This window comes from Miscanthus floridulus, chromosome 15 (assembly GCF_019320115.1).
Source record: "Miscanthus floridulus cultivar M001 chromosome 15, ASM1932011v1, whole genome shotgun sequence".
Taxonomy (NCBI): Eukaryota; Viridiplantae; Streptophyta; class Magnoliopsida; order Poales; family Poaceae; genus Miscanthus; species Miscanthus floridulus.
In genome coordinates, this window is record NC_089594.1 from 33,980,845 (window position 1) to 34,003,101 (window position 22,257).

The window sequence follows — 22,257 nt, forward strand, 5'->3', positions numbered from 1 at the left end:
CACCAATACAAGTGATGCAAATCATGATACATCATGTTACTTCTCGGATGAATGGATAATTTGGAGTTGTGAGCTTCATCCAAAATTTTTCTCCTAAGCTCATCACTTGAGGGAACCGCCAATCTATTCTTGAACCTCACTACACCTTGATCATCAACACTGAAATGAGGACCACACCCTTCGGTGATTAACTTCTTAATGTGAGGAATTTCTGAAACATCTTGGCTTTGCTCTATAATAATTTGCACAAGTACATCCGAGTCTAGAGAAATATGGGCTAACACCTCAGAATGGATGAGAGACAAAGATTCTTCTTCAACTTGATGTGACTTCTGACTTAAGGCATTAGCTACCACGTTAGCTTTTCTAGGATGGTAATGAACCTCCAAATTATAATCCTTGATTAGCTCCAGCCATCTCCATTGCCTCATGTTCAGCTCGGATTGAGTGAAAATATATTTGAGACTCTTGTGATCCATAGAAATGTGTACTTTATTTCCTAATAAATAATGCAACCAAATTTTTAGAGCGTGCACCATAGCAGCCAGCTCTAAATCATGGGTGGGATAATTCACCTCATGCTTTTTCAGCTAGCGTGAAGCATAAGCTATCACACATCTATCCTGCATAAGCACACATCCCAATCTAGTCCTCGAGGCATCACAATACACATCAAATGGCCTATCAATATCTGGTTTGGCAAGAACAGGAGAAGAGGTAAGAAAATGCTTTAGAGCTTGGAAAGCTTCTTCACAAGTTGGACTCCATACAAAGTTGACATCCTTCTAGAGCAACTTAGTCATTGGCTGAGCAATTTTGGAGAAGTCAGGAATGAAGCGCCGAAAATAACCAGCAAGACCAAGGAACTGATGCATATGATGCACTGACTTTGGAGACTTCTAATTTATCACGTCTTGCACCTTGCTTGGGTCCATAGAGATATACCCTCAGGTGTCAGAACATGTCCCAAAAACTACACTTAATCTAACCAAAACTCACGCTTGGTTAATTTGGCATACAACTTGTGTTCCCTTAATTGAGTCAGTACTATCTGAAGATGATGTGTATGCTCTTCATTGTTCTTGGAGTATATCAAAATATCATCAATGAACACCACTACAAACTTGTCCAACTCCAGCATGAAGACTAAATTCATGAGATACATGAAGAATGCAGGAGCATTAGTGAGACCAAAGGACATGACTAGGTATTCATAAAGACCATACCTAGTAGAAAAAGTTGTCTTTGGTATATCTTATGGCCGGATCTTAATTTGATGATACCTAGAACAAAGATCAATCTTAGAAAACACCTTTGCACTAGCCAACTGATCGAAAAAAGTATCAATACGAGGTAAAGGATACTTGTTCTTAATGGTTACCGCATTGAGAGGGCAGTAATCCAGACACATCCGCAGAGTGTCATCCTTCTTCATCACAAAAATAGTTGGGCAGCCCCATGGTGAAGAGCTAGGACAGATAAAGCCCTTCTCCAATAATTCCTCTAACTGCTTCTTTATTTCCACTAGTTCTTTAGGAGCCATACGGTAGGGACGCCGTGAAATAGGAGCAGTGCTAGGTTCTAACTCAATAGTAAACTCCACGTCCCTATCCAGTGGCAACCCAGGTAGATCTTCAGGAAAGACATCTGGAAACTCACAAACCACAGGAATACAAGCAAGATCAGGAGAAGCTTCAATATGAGCAACAACTGGTAAGGCTAGATCTTAGGGCATAAGGAGAGACATCCTATCCTCCAAAGAAGGAAGCCATAACTCAACAACTCTCTGCTTAAGGTTCAAGACTACCCCATAAACTCGCAACCAGCTCATGCCCAGAATTGCATCTATGACTTGCCCAGGTAGCACCATGAACTAGAGGCGGTATGTGTGAGTGGCTAGCACTAATATGACTGTGTCCGTCCAAGTATTAATGCACAACTACACACCCGGAGTTCTAATTCTATAGGCAAGCCATAAGAGATATATTGTGCCTCTGTGCAAACCCCATGCTCATGAATGAATGTGATGCACCAGAATCAAATAACACATATGCTGGGGGGGAGTCAATAGTGAACATACCAGCCATCATAGGTTCATTCTGCAAAATCTCCTTACCCTCAGTGAAGTTGACTTGACCACAGCGGCTTACGGGTACCTTCTTCTTGATAATCATCCTCTTGACCATACGGGAGTTGGCTAAAGGCTGGGAAGACTATGCAGCTGGTTCTGTGGACACTCTCGAGCATAGTGACCCTCCTTGCCACACTTGAAACAGTCACCCAGCTTGTTCCCCTGCCCCTAACGAGGTGGAACCTGCTATCCCTAAGGCTGTTGTTCCACCTGTAGAATAGGTGCACGGTACTGAGTGGGAGGTGCCTAGTGAGTCTGCTAAGTCTGATGGGATGACTGTCCACCCAGGGAGTGATAGGACACCCTCCTCACAACCTACACCTTCTGAGCCTATGGGTGACCAGAAGATTCAGTGATCACCTGCTTGCGCTTCCACTCAGCCTAAGAATCACGCTAAAGTCCCTCCATAGCAATGGCTGCATTCATCAAAGCACCAAAAGTCTAATATCCCCCAGTGTACAGCTCCTTTTGCAAGATGCAAAAGAGGCCATGGTAGAAACAGTCCCTCTTCTTCTCATCAGTGTCTACATGGGTCCCAGCATATTGTGCAAGATGGTTGAACTTGTTCACATAATCCATCACAGTCATACTCCCTTGATTGAGATCCAGGAACTCAGTCAACTTCCTGTTCAGCAAAACAATGGGAATATAGTACTCACGGAAAGTAGTGGTAAACTCCTGCCAAGTCACATGGTAGTACGCCGGCTGCATGGCATTGAAAGTATCCCACCATGCACTGGCAGACCCCAGAAATTGTTGTGTGACAAAGTGCACCTTCTGCTCTTCAGTCATAGTGACCAGCTGAAACTTCTACTCCAAAATATGAAGCCAATGCTCCACATCCAAAGGCTTAGCAGTTGGCGTGAATGTGGGTGGGTGTGTCTTCAGGAAGTCCTGGTAGGAATAGGGCTCCACAGGAGCACGGGCACCACCCTCATTCCCACTGTTGCCATAGGGGCCTCCATGGGTGAAGCCACTAATAGCCTAGGCAAGCATCTCTAAGTCATGGGCTGACTCACACCGAGCAGCCAACATCTCCGCATGGGTCATCGAAGGTGGTGGTGGTGGAGGAGGAGCCAGAAGTGGGGCCTCGTGGCTGTCCCCATTGGTGTTGCCAATGTCCTCACCGCAACCATTATCACCCTGGTCTGCCCAAGTGCTAGTACTCCCCCAACCAGACCTCAGGTTCATCTATAAATAGATAAGAACCAACCATTAGGAACAACCCTCCAGATTAGGAACAAGAGACTTAGAGAAATGATAAGACTTTTATTAAAGCATTCTTTTAGGTTATCCTATCAATTCACTAATACAAATTATATGTGTGGGGGAATTTTAGTTTAAGCAAGATTCTCTTTTCATGATGCATGCATCGGCCTACCCATTCACTCAAGCCAGAATATAACGACATTCAAATTTTTTTTGACACATCAGACACTCACTTTCCACATGCTAAACGATTCTTACGCTGCGTAAGTTAGTGTACCTGCAGAAAATTATTTAGATAAAACCAGTGCCGCTATCCTAGATAGACCATATTGCTAGGGCTTATACTTATTTACATAATTTTATCGCATCCTACTTTTCACAGAGCTTTTGTTGGTCAAATTTTAGGATTTGAAAAGAGTTATGAAACTCGTAACTCACTATTGGCTCTGATGCCACCTATGGCAGAACCACTCGAAATAGCACGCTTCCAGAGGCGCTCGTCTTCCACTAGACACTAATCACCCGAAAGTAAGCTACATCGGACTGTTCCATCGAGCACACCCCAACGGAGAACTCAAACAATCCATGTTTTTCACCCATAATCCAATAATGAGAACGAGCTTATAATACTTAGTCCATTTCATACAACCAGAGTTCTCGGAAATACATTATTACAATGCCAAGTTTAGAGTGCGGAATGTAAATAGTGGAATTGAAATAAACATCTAACGATAAGATACAAGGATCCGCCTGTGCCCACTAGAAGAATCCTCCACACAACAGCCACTCCTCAAGTTGCACCTGCAACAGGGGTAAATAAACTCTGAGTACACAATGTACTCGCAAGACTTACCCGAGTAGTGGGAATAATTTCTCGACTCCAAAGGATATGATAAGCTTTATGGTTTGTTGGGTTTCCTTTTTGTGAAAAGCAATACTAGTAGTGAATCCTTATGTGGGTGTTTTATTAGAAGTCATGATTAGTCATTAGCTAACCATTCTATGTAAGCACCTGTTCTACTTTCAAGCAAGAGTTGAGCAATCAGATCCATTTCACCATCTTTCATCTTCTAGTTACTACTATGGTGCTAGATCATAGACAAGTCGTACCGTATCACACGGTGATTCGTGAACCAATGTATCACAGCTAGGTACCCCAAAACACATGCCCCACTTATACCCCAACAACAAGCAAGACCAACCCACAACTCTCCTATCAAGGGGTCTAGGTCCCCATCCAAACTTGGACTCCAAGCCCCCATTCTTGAGTCCTAGGCCCTATGGTGCTTAGACCTCCACCATCCTCGCCTCCAATTAGTCGGTCTGGAAAGAGCCAGAACCCACGACAAAAGAGCACTGAGCCTTCCCGCTCTCATAAGCAAGTATGTGATCAGGATAATAAGTCTGTGACCTGACTAGAATCCACAGCAATGGATGGTCCTTAACCGACACGGACAGAGAAAACAGTGCAACCAAGCTATATCCTGTTGGCCATGGGACACAACCTATTACACCCACCAATACCCGTACCATATCCCTGCCCAGTCTTCATTTCCTTTCACCATTTTATCAAGAGAGTAATAATGATCACCTATCATGAGTAACAGCAGGTTACTCACGCTACTGATAGCCTAAGCACAGTAGCTACTCGACCTATGCTAGTAGAACTCGTAGGTAGGTTTATCTATGCATGTAGTTTCAATATAAATCCTATAACATAAATGCACATCACACATATATAAAAAGTGATATTCCAAAATAAGGGTTATGCATCGGGGCTTGCCTTGGGTAGGTGGATTGTTAGCTAAGTTAGTCAGTGACGGCTTCGGGACCTCCTCCTGCACGAGGACCTCCTCCTCGTACTCCTATTCTCCAGCGGTCACGAACTCCACCAACTCGTTCTCTACATGCATGCAATGATGATGCAACACTTAGTACTTTGGCAACAACAACTCTTAAAATAAGAATACACATGCTAAGCTACTAAGCTAGCTCTAATGACTAAGATACTAAGCTAATCATTATCTCTACCAAATAAATTTCAAGCTCACCCTACAAGTGCTTAATTTTTATAAACCAATATCATGCCATTATTCTTTTAGCCTTAATGGGTCTTTAGCTACCATATTAAGTAGTTCATTCTAGGGCTACAAAAATTACAGTGAGCACATAATAATACAATGAAGCTACTATAAAAATTTTAGGATTTTTGCTATCAGCAATCTACCACAAAAATTCCTACAATAATTACCCTAATAATATTAAGCATTCTCAAATGCTTTAATAGCTCCTAGTATCAACATGTATATATATGAACTAAATACACTAACAAATAGAGCACAATTTTAGGAACTTAACAAAACTTGTTTCACAATTTTTGGATATCTACATTATTTTATATTAATTACCAAAGTTTAGCTCAGAATTAAAATGAAAAGCCATTTCTATTTTTCCACGAAAAAGGTAAACCGATTTCGGCCCAACGCGGCCCACGCATAGAGGCAGCCCGTGGTAGGGAGGCCACGCACGCTAACGCTCATGCAAAAATGCCCTCTACCAAGCCCAGGCGGTCCGACCGGCCAAGCGCGGTGACACGGGGTGACCGCGCGGGACGCGGTCATGGGCACGGCGAGGGGTGGCCGCGTGGTGACCGCGCACACAGCACCAACCAACCCAAGACAAGTACGTGCATGAATTTTAAAGCGCCCAATCACGTCGGCGGTGAAAATGGGCAAAAGAGACAACCTCATTGTCCTCCGGCCTTGGCTTCACTTTGGCTCTTGGTGGGACTCTCCACTCGATCATGTCGGCGGCCTCCGGGATAACCAAGTTCAGTAGTAGCTCATTGAACGCCTTGCGGTCGATGGATGACTTCATCCACTGCGTGGTCATGGTCCTCACAGGAGGCGTCGACGGCACAAAGGGTGCAATAGGGTGGAGGGCAAAAGCTTTGGGATGGAAGGAGGAGATCTAGGGAGGGAAGGTAGATGATCGCAGAAAGCAGCAGATAATCTTCCCTCTCGCACCCTTGTGTCTGCTATAGTTTGGGGGCCGTGGAACCACCCCACGCACCATGACCACTAACATGTTTGTGTGGGCAAGCGGTTCGGCTTCACCTCGTCACATCAATGCGATGGGCCACGAGGCGACGTCCCTGTTGGAACTACCTACTGACGCCACCCACGCGCACACACCTGCACGGGAATTCAAGAGCCTACAAGACGAAAACGGACACCGCACATCGTTCATCAATACTATCTAGGTAGTCATGATTTCAATCTGCCAGACCTTCTATGATAAACCTTATCGCTCCACTAGTGTCCGGCTAGTGAAAATTTAAAGGATCGTTCTATCTATAGGGTGCAGAAACATTTCAACAGCTGTGCATCTGTCCTTTGACGGTTGCAATCATCCCAAATCTGAATTAAACTACTCCCTCCATCCAAAATCAACGAGTCAGATTGGCAAATTTGACAAAATAAAAAAAACTCAATGTAATAAGAATCGACCAAAGTATATGAAGTATGAAAGAAATAAAGGAAGACAAATATAGTTGGACCAACATAAAAACTTCACTATATTATAGAGAAAAGTACACTATGTAGTTTTTCTATAATCTCAAATGTCAAAAATAACTCATCTTACTAAGGGGACTCATGTTAGATGGTTGACAAATTTCATTCAGTCGATCAACATGAGTGAAGATGATTTAGTCTCCTCCCATAAACATAGTAACACAACCAAGTCTTTCCATTTGTTCGAAATTCCTAACATGGACAAAAATCTCGCCACTATCACAATCTTCGACAACTGTACCAAAGTAATCTTTACCAAGCATATAACGAGCTGTAGCTTCAACAACGATATATCAGGGTTGTTGATGAACATGATGTCTCCAAGCAACAAGCACCCCCTGTACGATACCTGGCGACACTCCTAGCTGCCAAAGCGCAAGCTTGCTGATGGAGTAAACATGGGTGTTCTGGTACGATGACATCTCTCTATATACATACAAAACAAAAAAACACAAGGAAAAAATCATTAGAAAAAACCCCATATAAAACACTACACCTTGAACAAGCAAGAACCAGCACAAAGCAACAGAATATTGCCTAGGTCATATCTTAGCCTCGATTGAGATCCTGACTAGAATAAAATGACAAAGAAACTAAAACTCACCTCAATAAGGACGATCACTGTTGTTCTATGGGCAACAACTGCTAACGAAGTTGTAACATTGTCTCCTTTCCTTGGCTAGCAACTTGCAAGTGATAAGAAAAAGAGACCAGGAAGGATATTTATACTCGACGTAGACGCTAACAAATGTTAGAAGATGTCAGTCCCCATAGCGTTACTAATTACTAATAAAATAGATTTAGAATACAAGCCATCAGAGTAGTAGTCGAGGGGTTGGCACGTTAAATACACAGAGCCATGGACTTTCTCATTATTAGAGTAGGACAACGCATCAACCCTCGACTACTACACTGGCGATTCGAGTAGTAACGGCGACGAGCAATGGGAATGTACCCGAGCGATGGCATGTATAGCACCGACTATGACTCCAGCGAGGAGGAGGACGATCCAGAGTACTATGACTCGTCCAGCGACGACTCTGGCTAGTCGGCGAATCACCAGAGCACTAGTGAGGAGGAGGTTGCTTTTTAATCTTTCTCTAGAAACTCAAATCCCCTTAGAATCCATGACTTTTTCTAGGTTGGGAAATCCAATAACACATTTAGTTATTTATGGAGGGTTTTCCATCCCTAGGCCTACCTTTCCCTTGCTTCCAAATTATAGGCCTAACTTCAAACAGCTGCAGATGCAGTCACACACATAAAAAAAATCGGCAGATGCAGCGCAACAAGCTACAACGAGTCATTTTTTTGGTAATGTTTAGGTGTCAAATTCATGCATCTTTTAATCATTTATTTATTATCATCCTCTTAGTTTTATGTTTATTTATATTATTATGAAAAAGCCAAAAAGGCAACAACTAACTTATTAGATATATAAACAGGTGCACAGGAGAAAAAAAGAAAAGATGGATATTATATAACTAACATTTTGTCGTAATCATTTCCTATTAAAACATGTAATAAATTCTAGTCTCTGCTAACTACCGTGCTAAGCAATCCCGCCAACACGCCCCAAAAATTTGATTTCGCACCACGTCGAGCAGTCCCGCCAACACGCACCGAAAATTAGATGTCTCTCTTTTGCCCTCCGTGCAGAAAATAGGTTTACCGCGCCATGGATTCTAGACAAGGGAATTTATGGTAATGTATGGCCACATAAAAGCGCAAAGAGTCACTATCTCTGCCTCCATCTCCATTCTCCACCCGCACCGTCTCTCCTCCAGCTCCAAATCCTAGTCCCATGGCCTCCCTCTCCCCTCTCCAGCCGACCCCTCTGCCACCCTGCTCCAGACCCTAGGCGCCATTGGCACAGCAGCTCAAGTCCCTCTCGACTCTCCAGATGCACCCTCTCTCATTCATTTCCAAACCCTAGCCTTGACGATGGTACAAGCCAGATCCGGATCCCCTACCTCGGCACCTGCCACGACTGACCGGATCAGAACCCTAGCCAGAGCCAGATCTATTAACCCTACATCAACACCAGCCACACCAGCACCGCAACCACGATGACAAGATAGGATCTTAACACAAATACAGAGGAAGAGGTACCCAAATTCATTTTATGATGCGTGATCTACTATAGAGGCTGAATCAAGGATATGTAGATAGCGATGGGGTTACATATTTCCTATAGTTGAGTGTAGCTGACATGTGCTTTATTGGATTAATGACTTCCGTATAAGCTATAGTTATGTACTAGTTAGGTGCTTATTTGCATACTATTGCTTTGTTTTGTTGACATTTCGTAGAAGCTTTAGTTAATAAATGCCTTTGTAATCTAGAAAGATGGAAGAACTTAGAATACGTGTGGGCCCAAAACCTATGTCTCCAAAGGTAAAAAGTAGAGAACAAAGGGTAGACACAGTGAAGATTTAGAATATATCCCTGAACCAGGGGAGGTAGTTGAGGGATTTGATGTTACAGATGAAAAAGATTCAGATTTAGAAGATGAGTCAGTACCCCAAGCAATTGAGGTGCTTGTTCTATCTTGTATTAAGTTCAGAGGGGGGGTAGGTAGCAATGCAATGCTTTACTCTTTGGATAGCAATGCAATTTGTACATGCTTGCTGCTTAAGTTTATATCTCCAATTTCAGTGTCTAGGTCGAAGGAGCCATAGAGGAGGCTCTGCCAGCAGGACAAAAGGTAGCGCTGCCATGAGTCCTAGGTGAAGGCACTCCAAGCGAGTGAATTCAACATGACCAGGATAGTTTGCTCATGGAGTTTGTACTCGGAGCGCTGCCGTTGGCAAAAGGGTGGAGGTATCAGCAGTAGGTGAACATAATTCTCCATCACCAAGGATACCTATACCCAGAGATCAATTCAAACTTCATGAATTGACTAGAGATATTTGTTGGGATGGCTCCCTACCTAGCCCTGTGAGAGATTGCCCATAGATGATGATAGCCATGCCAAAGAGGAGCCCTCTGAGCTATCTAGCCCTGTGACAGAGTGCCCATGGCCAGATGATGATAGTCATGCTGAAGAGGAGCCCTCTGAGCTACCTAGCCCTATGAGAGATTGCCCACGGCCATATGATGATAGCCATGCCGAAGAGGAGCCCTCTGAGCAAACTCCCGTCTTCACCCACCCATAGAACAATGAAAGCTATCTAGGTTGGTATTACCTTAAAGATGTCTATCATTCAATTCGCACTAGCTATTTGATATCCATGTTACTTTTCTAACAATCTAAATGTATGAAAACTTTGTACTACCATTGCCGAGAAGTGCGAGGAAGCCAAAGCCTCAAACTCGTGGAATTTTGCTTGACAAAATGAGCAAATCAATGGAAGGATTTTGGATGCCCATCTCTATTGCCGAGGGGAACAGAAGGCCACATGATCCAGTGCAAGCTGCTAAGTTTGCCTCAGAGGCAGGTGTAGTAGTCAGGCATCAAATACCAATTTTGACACATTGGAAACATTACAAGAAGCCCTCCGATGTCGTCCATTACAGGAATTTTGTGGAGAGGCTAACTGTATGTATGGGTATCCTCTCTTGACATTCAACTCTGCTTTGAGCAACTTTAATAGATTTACTTTCATTCACACTACTACATGCAGTCAAGGCTGGACATTGACAATCTCACCCACCAACACAAGAAGCTTGCTAGAATGTATTGCAGTGTGGGTGTTTACACCAAAATTTGGAAAGAAGAACGCGGGAATTCGAAGGCTTCCAAATTGTGCCCATCAAGGAATCGATTGCATAAAGATCAATATCAGCAGATTTAGATACGACTCTGGAATTGGATCTCTTTGGATGACATCAGCATATAGCGATGATGACCTACGGTTGGCGCCAGGAAACTACATGTCGGACTCTACAAAAAGGGAAAGATTAGGGTCCAAGTTATCTTGAATTAGGAATGTTTTCGTCTATGTCAAAGATTGTAATGAGTCATACTCGAGTAGGATTCATGTCTAGGCTCTGGGTATAAATATTGGACCCCTGGCTATTGTAAGACACACAATCAATCAAATACAAGTTACTTACTTTTTTCGGCTCTGGTCACACCTTAGGAGTAGGAGTAGAGTAGATCTCAGCGAGTTCTTCAGCAAGTATGGCGGCATCAATCCAGTCGACCTCCACTATTTGTCTGTAAGTACCATCATGGCTTATACTTCTGTTTATATGGCTGCATCGATCCGGTCGACCTCCACTGTGACTCTGGTATAAGCTAGTTATCGACTATTGTCTAGTTCAAGTAAGGTTGCATCGATCCGGTCGACCTCCACTGCTCGAACTAGATTAAGGTCAAGTTATCGACTCTATCTAAGGGTGGCGTTCATTTGGATAGGTTCATTAAGTTACCGATATTGCTTATTGCTACCATTATTTATTTAATTACAACAATATCACTTCACCCGATTGGGATTGATTTAGATCGGCCTTATATCCTTTTTAACCCATCGTTTGTTCATCTAAATTTGATCTAATCTGCACTTTAAATGATGAGTTATGTTTTATCGGCTGTTTTATGTCAATCTTGATCATGCATAGTGTGTGGTTAAGGCATATCTGATCTTGAGTAGATCTATTAACTAGCGAAAACCGTTTCATGGCCCGTTATCATGGCATGTGTGATTCTGCCTCACACCCCACTGTTAGCACTGTGGAGTGGAGATTGTTATTTGGTAGATCTGTTCCTGATAGGGCATGACCTTTACTACGCGTTATGCCTGAATTGACTGTTTTAGTCGATATCAAGTGCTTTCACGAACAGTTCACGTCATGAGACCGTTGAAGTAAAGATATGTTGAAAGATGTGTCAGTCCCATGATCTTATTATTGTATTATGACCTGCATGATTCTGCCTCATGCCCCACTAATATTAGTAATAAGTTAGGGTTGTCGAATCTATTGTTGTTTCTATGGCCTGCATGATTCTGCCTCATGCCCCACTGGTCATAGTGATAGATGAAATCTAATATGTTCATTTGATTTATCTTTATTAAAAGGTTAAATGATGATGAGCTGTTTCTTTTATATAAAAGGGATTCGGTTACTTGCAGTCATTGGCTTAGCATAAACTAATTATTATTGACATCTTATTGCCATTGACTAATGTTTGTCTAAATAACGAGACCTATCCTGAGCGACAACTGATTTTTCTTACACAACCACATGAGCTTTAACTGATTTATTTTTATGAGTATGTTGGAATCGACTCTTTAGTCAATCTCCTTTCATATCGGCTCTCAGAGCCGTATATTCAGGACTGTCTGGCAACACCGGCATGTTCCACCTTAAATTACTGATTAGCTTTCTCTCCTTATCAATTGCAGAGTAAAATTGACTGGCACATCTCGGGAGGAGTGCGCAGGATCGACCATCCCTACGCTGAAGCTAGGCGGATCTCCAACTCCATCGAGCAGACCCTTTTGGCTTGCTCGTGTGCCCTCAGCACGGGATGAAATTTCGTGCCCATAGTGGGGTATGGCAGGCATGCTACAGGTTGAACCAAACCTACTTTAATGGCGTCCCTGCTAATCAGATCCGTATGACCTCTCCTGTCCCGTGCATGAGCGATGCACAGTGGTGTGAACTTGTCGAGACTTGGTCTAATGCTAAGAACAAGGTGTGTGTGAACCCATCGATTTTCTGTCCAGTCTTGCTATGGTCTACTTGTGCTGTAGTCTAACACAAATGAAGCTATAGGAAACATCTGAGACGAACAAGCGAAAACGTGCAAAAGTGAAGTACCACCAGTCTATAGGATCTCGCTCCTATGTTGTCCAGCCACAAACATTTATAAGTGATGGTTGTGTTTTATTGTTACTCTTGCCTTTGTATATATATAAACAGAAACTCATGTGCAATGTGAACAGAAGGAGAACAAGAGGAAGGCCGCAGAACACGATCAAGGACTTGATGAACAACATGATCATCTAGGACTTGAACAACATGGTCGATTTGATAAAAATGTTAATGCTGTGGAAGTCTTCAAGGACTTCCATACCAATACGAAAAAGGGCATGAGCGATGCTACAAGAGCAGCAGTTGTAAGTACCTTCATTTGCTTTTCTTGAACTGAATCCATTGCCATAAAAAAGGAAACACAACAAGAGCCTAATGTGGCAACATCATTTAATTTTGTAGTTGCAATTTTACACCATTCGATATGGTACCTGTACATTGTACTTATGTAATCTCTATCGGCAGTAGGCTGTAAAAGGCCTATGCATTATGCTTATGTAATCTCTATCAGCAGTAGTCTGAGGAAGTCCTATGCATTACTTGTTATGAATTAATCTCTTAGGTTTTCAGTTGAAGTCCTCTTCCACTATCTATAACCTAATATTTTACTGATGAAATTTCGTACGAAGCTATGGAAGCTAGGCAAGCAGAACCTGTTGCTGATGGGCAGCAACCAATGACTAGTGCTGATGTTGTTTCCAAGGTTCTCTGCCTCTACCAGGGCAAGCGCCCCTCCTAGGAAAGCAGCAAAAACCTTTTTTTTAAAATGCTGGTATCCTAAGAAGCTTTACCAGAGCAGAGACATCGGCGGAGATGATACTTCGGGAGCAGCTTGCTGGTGAACAGGAAAGTACATCTGAGCTCATCGAACTTGTGGACGAACTAAAGGTGAGGATAAAAAAGGCTGAAAGGGAGCTTCAGGAATTCAAGCAACAGCAACAAAAGGAGTATAATAGGCTCACTGAGCTAGTCTTGCGCTTAAGCTCTCCTGGTAATTAACTCTCTATCTTCAACTCCTGTGGCTTGATGTGGTTAACATTTGTGGTCTGTTGTGTGGACGCATGTGATGGTTTGATGTTGTGAAACTCCATCAGTGGTTCACTACTGACGTGTGAGATGTTAATTATGGTTATTTGACTGCCAGGTTGAATTGTTTTGTAGTCAATCTGTGTAGTAGTGACGATCTCAAATTACTTCTATGATGAATTGATTGTACTCCATGTGGTAGAACTAGAGCAGGACATGTGATCAAATAAAACTACGACACGTGGAGGAACTAGTGCATGACATGTGAAATAGCAGAGCACGACACGTGGGCTATTAAAAATCCAACACGTAGAAGGATGTCATCAAGCCACGTGGTCGAATAAAAATGTGAAACATGGATGGACAGTGTGGTGATGCATGGTCAAATAAGAAACGACCACGTGGACCAATACAAATACACCACATGGTCCAATGAAGAAGTGACACGTGATCCAACCATAACACGACATGTGTGCCCATAGAAAACTGACATGTGGAACAACAGGAACACGACACGTGGTCTAGTAAGAACCTAAAATGTGCAAGAACCAGAGATGGCCATGTTGTGCAATAAGAAGGTGACACATACCTGAACCATCTCTAATGCAATCGGCTATAGCATGTACACATAGAAAAGCATCTCCAACAGAAGCACCCACCAGCGTGGCAGCCGCCTACCATGCATGCCAAAACAATTCTATGACGTTCTGTTTTCGTCATAGGTCAAGCCACTTCTATGACATTTTGCAAAAATCATCATAGAAATTCAAGTGTGACGCGACTTCTATGACAAACCGATTTTCGTCATAAATTCATCATAAAACTGAAATTATGACGAATTTTGCTCATTTAGTGATGAAAGCTAATCGTCATAGAAGTGGATATTCCTACTAGTGAGTAGTAGGAGTAGTAGGAGGAAGAGTTGTAGTAGGAGTAGTAGTAGGAGTCGAAGTAGTAGTAGTAGTAGTAGGAGGAGGAGGAGGAGTAGTAGTAGTAGTACTAGTAGTAGGAGTAGTAGTAGGAGTAGTAAAGTAGTATATCAGCAGTAGTAGAAAGCATCCTCGATATAATAGCACAAACGACTTTTGATATACTTACCGTGAACTCACGCCTGAGTTTCAGTTTCATGCCATTCTTGATTTTTTTCTCCTCAGATCTTCGGTCATAGGATTTGGGACCTTGCACGTACTTCTTATAAGCGTTGTACGAAAAACCAGTAGTGTCAACGACAATTTCAACACGTATGTTAACTGTAATGAATAATTTATGTTACTTACTATCTCAAATAGCTTTCAAAGTGCTCGTACCCTGCTTTGTTTGTTTCCCGCAAAGAGTCAAATATACAGGCCCTTCCGTCCTAAGGATAGATTATAAATGCAATCCAGTGGCCCATGATGCCCCGGCTAGACCATTCACACAATACAGATTAGAAATGTTCAAATATGAGAAGTTATGATCCTAGTACCTATATATATATATATATATATATATATATATATATATATATATATATATATATATATATATATATATATATATATATATGTTCCAAGTATCTTTTGGACTTACCCAAAATAGTGGGCGACCATGACACACCCATTTCCCCGGACCTTCTTCATGGCTTCATAGATGAACATTCCTGCCTGGTACTTATATTCGATTACCAGATCATCCCTGTATTTATTTTTCTGCTTCGGGTTCAAGTTCATCAGCTTGTCATGAGTGTCTGGTATATCATAACTGTAACACCTCTAGTGTTACGAGCTCATTTAGCACATAGGTTAAGGTCAACGAAAACCAATTTTTGTAAACAAAAATAAAATATAACTTGTGTATAGTGCTTATATAAAAATAATGAGCAAATAGGGTAGATAAGAATGCAACTTTAGGTTTGGAAAGAGAATAGTGTTAACTAGTGTTTTGGGAGCTCAAACATCGAATCCAAAAATTAAACTAGAACTTTTTGTTGAATCGGTGAGAATTTGAACTTATGTTTAAAATGTTATTTTTGGTGAATTATATTGAGCAAATAGTTAAATGGTGCTTAAATATTTTGCTCCTATGGGTTAGTATAAGGTATGGACTATTGCATGAAATACTTGTTGGTAGTAGTTAATGAGGTTTGGACATTTTAAAATTGTGGAAAGAGTGTCAATGAATGTTTAGTTCAAGCTAAACTTTTGACTTCCTAAGACTGAAAGGAAGAAGGAAGAAGACAATGCCATCTTGGCATTTAAGTTCTAACTAAAATACTTAAGTACTAGCTCCATGATTTCATATTGCTGGTTGCCTCTAACTGAGTACATTCGCATGGTGTAGTCCATGGTTGAGTTGGAGTTGTCATGGTATCACAAAAATTGCCCTAACATCCAAAGAGCGCGTTGTGGCTAGGCTGTTGGCGCTCCATTCATGAACTCACGCTTGGCATGATGAATCCTTGTTGGCACTAACTGATGTGCCTCTTGCCCTTGCTCATGCGGCCATGTCCTCGCATTGTTGTACCCTGTCGGCTCATGGCCAGGTCACCTCTGTCGGGGTTGTGTCACGTGACGTAGCAGTGGCGATGCGCCACCCTCTCCCCTTCATAATCACCAACTCAAGCCTTCCCAGCCAATTCCTTGTACTATTGAGTAATATGGAGAGTACCTAGACACCCCACTCTCGTCGGGTCTAGCGGTGGTCTGGCCGTGGTCCATTTCAGGTTTTGCTCGCCGTCGGCCATGGAGGCCGCCGCAGTATGTGGATTGGGGGTAAGGCATGTTGGAGCGGTAAAAGTTCAATTGCACGTAACCTAGAGTTTGCCTTGACTCCCTCCATCCGGTGCTCGTGCTATTTTGTCCAGGGTGCTCATCGTCGGTGGGGTGATGCATCGGTGTCCATCGCAGAGCGCCGACGCCCCGCTCAGTCTCATGTGGCCAGCCCTGTTCGAACCGCCTCTGACCGAACCATCACCACAGGCAAGCTCACTATAAGCTCCGCATGCTCACTCACTCATGTGTTAGTCCTCTAGCGGCTCTAGCTTGCCAGAACTGGCATGTCACCACAACGGATAGCCGGTCACCGCTGTAGCTCGTGGCAGTACACCGCTGAGTCCCTAACCGCCACCCATCCTTACGGGTTTAGCCGTAGACGGTGGTCGGCCCTTTATTCCTGTTGTAGCGGGTCTCGTTTACCCGGCGTAACCGTCGTTGCCGCCGGTGTGCCGCGCTATCATGCGCGGGCATGCCGAGGACTACCCCATGGCAAAGGTGACATGTTCCAAGGTCCTTGATGCATAACGCGAGTCTACGGTAATAGTGCTTTGATGTTCCGATTAAATGTCTAAAAGCCCAAGCCCTCTTTTGCAAAAGAGCCGCGCACGTGGGTTCCCCGCTTTGGGCCGTTGCTGAGCCGGCCTGCTGCGCGCCCATGCCCCGCATTGGGCCAAGCCGGCCTGCTGGGCCAAATGGATGGCCACCCACCCTTTTTCTTTTTCTAAGGCATTTCTAATTTAGTTTCTAAGACTAGCTTTTAAATTCGATATAAATTGGTATAGTTAACCAAACATTGTGAAACTAATTTTGTTCAGTTCCTAAAATCATGATTTATCTGCTAGTATATTTTGTTCACATAGTTTCATAGTATTTTCATGAGTGATCTAATTAATTTGAGGTGCTTAATATTGTTAAAATATAAACTTGTAGGAATTATTGTGATAAATTGGGGATAGTGCTAACTCTAAAACTTTCACAGTAAATTGCTAACATTATTAGGTGCTCACTGTAATTTTTGTAGCACCATAATAATTAGTTTGCTAGGGTAGCTAAATGAGCAGTAGTTCAAAAATATATATTTAATCAATAAAATGTCGAAACACCTTGGAATTGTAGAACTAAAACATTTTCCGAAAATGAAGCCTTACTTGATGACGTGGATACATAGACTAATACATTAGTCATTAGAGCTAGCTCGTTAGCTTGCGAGGCTTAATCATATTCTTAGAGTTGCGGTTGTCGTTGGTTAATTACATTTTCTGCGTTGCGTCTACGTATATCATAATAGGGACAACGATGGATCATGGAGTTAACTAGAAAAGCAGAAAAGATGGAGCCTTGGTGATCGTGTTGTCCCGATGGAATGCTAATCCTTGGTTACCTCTTGCCCAGGGAAGCCCCGGTGCATAACCCCTATAATTCTGCACTTTATGTTATGTTTGTGCATTAAGTTTTAAGGAGTTGAATGAAACTCACTTGCATATATATGAATCCCTGTCCTATGAGTCTTACTAGTATGGCAGGATCGTGTAGATTGCTATGCCATAGGACCTCGGTAGAAGTCAAGTGATTACCTGTCACTCGTGAGAGATAGGAAACATATTATTATTATATATACTATCCCCTGAAATATATATGGATGCTAATTGGAGACCAGGCGGAATTGTACTTTAGATCTGGATTCGGTTAGGAAATCGAGCGAGGCTCGGGTTGCACTTGTTCCACCTGTGTCGATTGAGGACCATCCGTTGTTGTGGATGGTAGTCAAGTCACAGACTTATTATACTAAGCACATACTTGCTTATGGGAGCGGGAAGACTTGTTACTCTCTTGTCATGGGTCCTGGCTCTTTCTGGACCGACTAATTGGAGGAAGGGAAAGGTGGAGGTCTAAGCACCATACTAAGACCGGGTCTCAAGTGTGGGGGTTTGGAGTTTAAGTTTGGACGGGAACCTGGACCCCGTGACAGGAGTGGAATGGGTTGGTCTCGTTTGTGCCTAGGGTACAAGCGAGGCATGTGTTTTGGGGTACCCTCTAGGATACATTGATTCACGAATCGCCGTTTCTATGAGACAATACCGACTTGGCTATGGTCTAGCACCGTAGTAAGAACTAGAACTAGAAGGTGATAAAATGGTTCTGATTGCTTATCCACATGCTTAAAAGTAGCATAGGTGCTTACATAGAATCATTAGTTAATGAACTAATGAAGACTGCTAATAAAATTGAATATAAGGATGCACGTTTAGTAATGCTTCCATAGATGCAATAACCCACAAGCCAAATAAGCCTTGCATATCCTTGGAGTCTTTTATTTTCCTCCTGTCGGGTAAGTCTTGCTGAGTACAATTGAGTACTCAGGGTTTTATTCCCCCTACTACAGGTGACTGATGGATGGTAGATGACTTTTGTGTGTGGAAACCTCCTGGTGGACTCAGCGAGGATTTCCTTATGTTGTTGACATAGAGTTTATTTAAAATTTTCACAAAATATTTTTGCAAAGGAAAAGACTTACAGTCTGTTATTATTCCATGTATATAAATGTTCCTCATGATAGCGCTTAAACTTGTCATTATATACATCTCCGCTGAAAACTTTGATAACATTGTTATATTCTACTGTTATAATCAATTGAGGTAATATTTTGCTACTGTAATAAAGTGGTGTAAAAATGGCTAAAGATGTTGTAAGCTTTATACTCTCATTTATGATCCTGATAGAAAAATGTGGATTTTTGAGTTCTCCCTTGGGGTGTGCTCAATAGAACTGCGTAGTTTAGTGTCCTCGCTTGGGTACTCAGTGTCTAATGGATGACAAGTACCCTTGAGAGGCTATTAGATTAGGCGGTTCTACCACAGTAACCCACGATGGTTCTCTCTGTAATAAGCATCGGAGAGAGATAGACAATATTCTTGCGGAATTCCTTACTTACATAGGCCTGCATCCTGCAAGGAAGAGTCATCATGGAATTATTAGTTTGTTCGTAAAGTACCTACAGCAACGCAGTGGAGTCAAAGTCGTAATGAACTTATAGGGCAAATAAGGTGACTTGGGCGACGTCGAGGTCCTTTCGCCGTAGTAGTCTATACATGTCGTGGAAATCTATGATGACTTGACCATCCATGGGTGTGTGGAAGTACTCCACCGGAATGTTGATGACGAAGTGTTCCAGGCCCACTTTCGCTGCTTCCATGTACCACAGATGGAACCTCCTTACCTCCCACTTCTCTTCAAGGAGGTCGCCCAAGAACTTCCCATGCATGTTGTTTTCGGGGCAATCATCCGACCGGGGCCAAAACGACGGTGGTGTTTTTAGCCTGCAACACCAGGGCTTGAGATGTTAAGGAGTGAAAAAAGCAGCTAGCATCTCGAAACGAATTATAGATTGACTATGCTTGCTAGTACCATACCTTTTAAACATAGTTGAGTATGGGTGCTCATCAGCTATTTGACAGGCCACCCAACTCAACTTGGTGTGGTTCGGGGGTATGGCCTCCTCTTCATCTGTAGGCTTCCTCAGCGAGGGAGGACATTGGTTTGAGCCCTGGTTCAAACCACTTGCGGGTGGTGGTGTCACATCGCTCGGCTACCCCTATGCCTCCCTATGGATTGCTGTTGTCGGGAGGCAGACTGCTTGGAGGACTGCTGCCTTGGCTGCCAGCATTGTCATTGTCATCGTCGCCGCCGCCGTCGTCGTTGTCACCCAGGTCACCCAGGGGAGACGACGATGGGTGTGAGGGCTATGACACCGGCATCGGCATGTCCAAGACAATGTCGCTCTTGTTCCATAGTACGCGCATGCCGATAGTAGCACCGATGAACCTGTACCCATCTTTAGTGGGAATGTCAGTTTCATCCTCATTGAAATCCGGGTACATCCACATCACGTCCACCCTGGCATAGTCAGGTGGGATGGGCTTGCCGTCGTACATGGCGCCGCTTTCGGGCGGCAGTGCCACTCCCTGGGCCACTTCCTTCTTCCTCTACGCCCTGCCGAAGGGTACCTGGAGCGTGTAGGTCGTTGGTTCCATGATGTCATCAACCGAGTACCTTGGGAGTTGTCCAATCCTTGACACCATCTGCCCTTGTATGGCAGCTTGACATTGTGGCGGCAGCATGCCTGCCTGGCGAAACATTTGCGTCCTCAGCTCCACCATCTTGGGGTTGATTGCCTCATTGCGGCCATTCTAGACGAGCCCTTCCTTGTACCTCTGCCTCATGTGGTAAGAGTTGGCATCAGATTGCCAGGCCTCCATGTCCTTCTAGCTCTGCCACGAGGAAACCCCACGGATGTGGCCATAGTGCTCGGGGTTTCCTAGCGCCTCGGTTAGTATGTCCCTCTCTTAGTGAGGTTCGAATGACCCACTCTTCTTAGCCACAGAGACCTCCAAGATCCTCTTCTCCACCTCCTTGACCTTCGGCTCATTGTACTTGGTCCTACGCTCCTGCAACTTTATTGGCTTGCGGGCATAGAGGTAGTCACGTGACCTCTCATCGACGCCCTGTAATGGATTTGGCTGCCCAGCCTTAGCTGCCTCCCTTTCTTCCTACTGCCACTTCTTCATCTTAGCGGCATACCCTGTCATGCCTAGGTGGTGGTGGAGCTCGTTCCTATATCTGATCAACCATGTGCATCAATAGGTTTGGCATAATATCGAAGAAACACGGCGGGAAGCACATCTTGAGCTAGCAAAGAGTCTCCGCGATGAACTATTTTAGGCCAGGCAGCTCAGCTTCATCGATGACCTTCTGTGTGATGCAGTTGAAGAAGTAGGACATGCATGTGATGACCATGTTCACGTACTCTAGACTGATAGCCCTAATCACAATTGGAAGGAACACCATGAGCATAACATTGTAGTCATCTACGTTGAAGCTGGTTAGTGTGAGGTCCTTCATTGAGACTAGGCTCTTGATGTTGGAAGAGAAACCGATCGTCACCTTGACACCCCTAAGCCACTGGCACATGACCCTCTTCTCATCTCTCGTCAGGTTGTAGCTCGCACCCAGAAGGTTGACTTTCCTGCTCTACATCGCCAGTGTCAGGTAAATTTTGGACCAGATGTCCTGGTTGACAAGATCCATCCGTGACTTCAGACCATCCTTTGTCTTAGTCTTGATTTCTAGCAGTACGCCAATGGTGCTTTCGAAGACATTCTTCTCGAGGTGCATGCAGTCGATGGCATTGGGCGTATCTAGCTCCTTCCAGTACGACAGGTACTTGAACAAACATGACTACTTCTTGAAAGGAATAGGGGCGACAGGTGGTTCCTCCATCTTATCCTGCTTCCTCTTCTTCTTTGTCGTGGTCCCGTCTTTCTCTTTCTTCTTCTTCCCAAACTCAACGTCTATTCCCTTCATCATGTCATCTTTTGCCCGTACCTCATCCTCTCTAACTCGTCAGTTTCAGGCTCCTCCTAGTTGTCGAAGTACTTATTCATCATAGCTGCCCGGTACCTGTGCTTTTTGACAAGGAATCGACTATGCCTCATGTACACCACCTTCTTGGATGCACTAAGATAAGTGTAGCAGGTACCGTCAATGCAAACTACGCAACCTGACTTACCTTTATCTGCACTGATAGTGAAAAAAGACCAAGGTAATCGGTGATGGTGACAAAGATGATGGCTTTTAGAGTGAACTCCTTCTTTAGGGACGCATCCATCATCTTGATCATATCTTCCCATAGTATCTTTATGTCCTCCATGAGCGGCTCCAGGAACACATCTATATCATTGCTTGGCTACCTAGGTCCAGAAATAATCATGGTTAGTAAAAGATACATGCACTTTGGACATAG